This window comes from Terrapene carolina, unplaced genomic scaffold (assembly GCF_002925995.2).
Source record: "Terrapene carolina triunguis isolate 2854851 unplaced genomic scaffold, T_m_triunguis-2.0 Scaffold136, whole genome shotgun sequence".
NCBI classification, from domain to species: domain Eukaryota; kingdom Metazoa; phylum Chordata; order Testudines; family Emydidae; genus Terrapene; species Terrapene triunguis.
The window spans coordinates 3,153,131-3,157,664 of record NW_020664487.1 but is presented as its reverse complement, the minus strand read 5'-3'; the positions used below and the strand labels follow the sequence as shown (position 1 = coordinate 3,157,664).

The 4,534-nt window shown below is 49.5% G+C and overlaps 1 protein-coding gene across 2 annotated transcripts in view; it reads left to right on the top strand.

The window, feature by feature from the left end:
* The first annotated feature begins 4,266 nt into the window (after positions 1–4,266).
* The window catches only part of CCNG2 (cyclin G2), a 14,368-nt gene continuing 14,100 nt past the window's right edge, over positions 4,267–4,534 (top strand). For both annotated transcript variants that reach the window (XM_026653329.2, XM_026653330.2), the window contains exon 1: positions 4,267–4,477. The gene's annotated coding sequence lies outside the window, so the exon portion shown is untranslated. The remainder of the gene's footprint in view (positions 4,478–4,534) is intronic.

Here is a 4,534-nt window from a genome sequence, read left to right as displayed (position 1 = left end):
ATGCAAGAACCCTGTTTGGTGATCAAAGGGCAATACTGATGTAGCTAAATTGGTAACCAGCAATGTAGCGCTCAGCCAGCACCTTTCAAAGTACACAACATGGAGCAATAAAATATGGCAAAGCATAGAATTATGGAACCTGTGCTTGGTGGCTGCTGTAATAGGACAAAGTTGAGAATACTTTATAATCACAATATGCCAAATAAATACTGTACTGCTTTGTGCAAACACAGTTTATTTACACCAAAAACATGAGGGAGCCTGGTAGAACCTGTTAAAGCTAATGCTGATAAGCCATTTCTGTCTTCCTCATAACTTTCCACATTTAGCTTTGAGACCGAAATTTTCTATCCTTGGTCTCTGCACAAAAGTGAATCTCCCATCTTTTAAAAGTTATGGGAGAGTGGTAAAATATATCCATACTTCAAAAGTGGTTATAATAATAAAAGCAATTGGAGTTTGAAGCTTGGCAAGGACATAGTACTCAGTGAGGTCTACTACCGTTCTAGTCTTTTAAGAAAGATAACAAGCATTGAAAGTTTCTGCACAAGCTGAGGCTTTTCCTCCTCATAAAGCCTAATGAAGCTCCATCCTTTTTTGACATATGGGACTAGCCTACTCGTAAGCTTAAAGATAAGCACATACTAGAGCGCTTCTTCAAACTGGACCCTCCTGGCAGGATGAGGGCATATCATGATTCCCCTGAGTGTGCCCTTGCAGATAGTAGACTTATTGTCTCCGTTTCTCCTCAAAGACTCCACCACAAGTTCTCTTCCATCCAAAATTACCTCAACCTGGAGTTGGTTTGTTATCCCACATAGTGCAAGTAGTCCTTGAAAGCCCAAGACACAGTCTGTTTCTCCCACACATTGCACATAGTGTATGTAGCTAAGAAACGGTTATAACTTTGTTTTCACTGTACTGAGCCTTTACATTTCCTAGGAATGTCCATCTCCAGGAGCAGCTGCTGTTCTGTGAGGCACAGCATGTTACAGAGGAGATAAACTATGGTTTCCTACAGGATCTTTACTATGTTACATTCTTTTTTGTTGGAGCCTTTAATCTAAAATAAGTCACTCAGAGTAAAAGTGCAGCAGTTGCTCTTTGAAAAAACTAACTGTTGTTACTGAACTTTGTTACTGTATAAGTGCACTGACAGCTCCTGTCAGCCTGGGGAGCTAACCAAGATTTTGAGTTTTCCCTCATTACAATTCCAAAGTTGACGAGTGGGTCCTTTATGTTGCTGAGGAGCACTTGCTCTTGCAACCTTGCTCCACCATTTGCAGGGTCTCAGCCAATTAGGGAGGAGCAAAGATGATACAGTTTGTGAGCCTCTTCTCCCCAACTCATGAGAAGGAGCCCTTCTCATGCAACGTTGCACAGGAGAAACACAAGTGGTCCATGCTCTTTTAACGGGTTTTCTTCTTCAAATTATTTAGTTAGTTACATATATCTGAATGGTATTTTTGGAGTTTTTAATTAGGTTTAAATCAAAACAAAAGCAATTTCTATTTTCGGGTGGAAAGTCAAACCCATATTTTTAAAAATGAAATGTTTGTGTTTAATCATTCTTTTAAAAAATGAATTACTGCAATTACTTAGATTTATTACTGGAAGAAGCTGATATGCATGGCCTGTTATGCTATTTCATTCAGGGCCTGAAAGAGTGTTTACATCTGTATTGTATGTTGACATTGCAAGATGCACTTCACCAAGTAAAGAGCATTGATGCCATTAAGAATTTGAATAGAAATTGGAGTCAAGAGCCTTATTCTGCAAACATTCACTAGTGTAAGCAGTGTTTGGTACTGTGAGTAGTCCATTTGAAGTCAGTGTAGCTGACAGTAAGCACTGCCCTTAGAAGAGGCTAATCATTAGAGGTGAGATCACTTTAGAGGCTGAAATTGGGTTTAATCCTTAAAGTACTGGCCCTAGTTATAATATAGTCAGTAGTCATTCCACATATCCCACTTTGCAGGACAGCTGCGAGGATAATGCTTGGGAGATGTTCAGATACCACAGTGATAAGGACTATATAAGTACCTAGATAGACACATTGGCAGAGCAATATGGGGAAGTTGACTGTCTTGTGGAGTAGAAGGCTTTGTTTTCTGAACCTGGCAAACTCCATAAACACTAGCATAATTTTAGCTATTGGTTAAAACCATTTCCTTTCTGCTTGCTAATCTTGTCTCCACCCTACCACCTCCGCCCCAAAGTGTTATATATGAAAGCTGTACACTGAGATGTTTGGCAGTGCCTGTAAATAACATGCTATGGAAAGATGCATAGGTACAGGGATGCCAATGCTCATGGTATTAGGTTTGTCTTAAAGCCCCAGCTCCTGAATTCATGTGACCATGACATCTCAACTTTCATTTAATTTTTTTTTTCCAGCCCTTGTGGTGGCACAGAAAAGCTTGAAAACACAAACCCGAATGGCTCCAGCACTGGAAGACAAACAAAAATGTTATTTTTAAACCAAACTCATGATTTTTTGGGGCCTGACTCATGATTTTTGAACATGTGGCATTGGTGTTACTGAACCACATAGAATAACAACACGAGGGGGAGGGGGGTTGGATAAGTCATAAGTGTCCTGCAACCGTGTTGAGGGAGAGAGGGGGGTGCTGGAACAATTTGTATGGGGGGGTGCTGAGAGCCATTGAACCAAACTGTAAACCCTATATATGGTGGAAACCACTTCAAGTCAGGGGGTGCTGCAGCACCCCTAGTTCGAGCACCTATGGGGAGAGATGTTTTGGAGGGGGGAGGAGGTAAGTTTCCCCAAAGGATTGTGGGTTAATAGTGCTGGCCTGCAGTGTTATTTGGGGGGAAATGTGGGTGCTGTCTCTGACTTTACCCTGATAGGTGTGCATGTAGGGATGGGTGACAGTGAATCCTGTGACACTCAGGCCTTGTCTACACTACAAATGCTCTACCAGTATAGCTATACCGGCAGATTCCCCCCTAGTGTAGACACAGCTTATGCTAACATATGGAGTTTTTCCTGCTGGTAGAGTAACACCATCTCCCCGAACAAGATTAGCTATGCGATGGGGGCACCCTCCTGTTGGCACGGCAGTGCCTACGTTAGGGATGTTGCTGGCATAGCTGCTTTTACACTGGGCATGTTGCCACTGGGGGTGTTGCTGGCACAGCTCTGTCTACACTGGGGGTGTGCTCAGCACAGCTCTGTCTATGCCATGGGGCAATGGCGGCGGCAGGGCCGTGGCTGCACCCGGGGTGCGTACGTGTGACGCGGCAGGGCTGTGTCGTGTAGCGTAGCCTGGTCTCAGTGGTTTGGGTCATGGCTGTGGTGCCAGGCTGGAGCTGCCTGATGGCCACTGTGGGCTCCCTGTCCCTCAGCTGCACCAGGGACCTGCCCAATTGGGCCTGATTCTGCAAAGGCGGGAGCTGGGGTCACCCAGTGGGGCTCCCGGCAGCAGTTCAGTGGGAGCTGGGCCCCGTGCAGGATCGGGCCCATGGAAGCCAACGGCACAACAGCCAGTGCCCTCGTAGGACGCAGGATCGGGCCCTGCAGTGACAGCGAGGCGGGGGCGACGCCAGCGGGCATCATTCCCTCCCTCACCGCAGCGCGCCCCCGCCTCGCGGCCGCGCGCAGCAGTTGCTAAGGCCTGGAACCGGAGGTGTGTTCGTGTGTGTCCCCGGCTGGCCAATCGCAGGCAGCTGTCGTCACCGCCGACCAATCTCAGACACGGAACAACAACAACATCAAGAAGGAAGGAGGGGGACGACTCTATCCAATCAGCGAGCAGGATTCACGAACCAATCAGCGCGCAGGACTATTTGGGCGGACTTTTCAAAATGGAAAAAATCTCGGGTCCCTTTAAAAGTGTGATTCGACCTAGTTTCCGTCTCCTTCCGCGTCCCCACTTTGGTAAACACTCGGAGGAAGCTCGCTGCCAGGGAGGGAGTGGTGTGCACCCAGGCGCTGCCTAGAGACAGCTGATAGCCTAATTGAGCGCGGTGGTTGCCCTCTCGGCCTCTTTGTCTACGACTCCAGGGGGGCTCTTTAACCGCCCCCTCCCCTGCCTGACATTTCACCGGCCGGACTTGCCCGAGATCATTCCGCCCAGGAACATCTGCGGCTCCGGAGAAACAAAAACAAGGGGGTGTGGGCGCGGCGGGTCACGTGACGGGGCTGAGCGGAGGGGACGGAGAGCGAGCCAGCCCAGCCGCCTCCATTTTGCTGTGGCCTCAGCTGCCCCTCGCTCGGCGCCCGCGGGGAAGGCGGCGGCGGCGGCGATGGTGGTGCTGCCCCTGCAGTGAGTGCGGGGCGGGGGGGGCCGGGGCCGCTCGCTGGTGACGGCGCCGCCTGGATGCGGGGCTGGGATCGGGGCCGCTGCGCGATTCTGCGGTGACAAGAGGCTGGAATCGCCCCCGCCCCGATCTCCGCTTCACCCCCCGCCCCCGGACCCGCTTCTCCGGCAGGGGGGGACAGCGCTGCTGAGAGGTAGGGGCCGCCCCGAGAGCCGTTGGGCTTGGGGGGGGGGGGGGGGGGGGGGGGAGG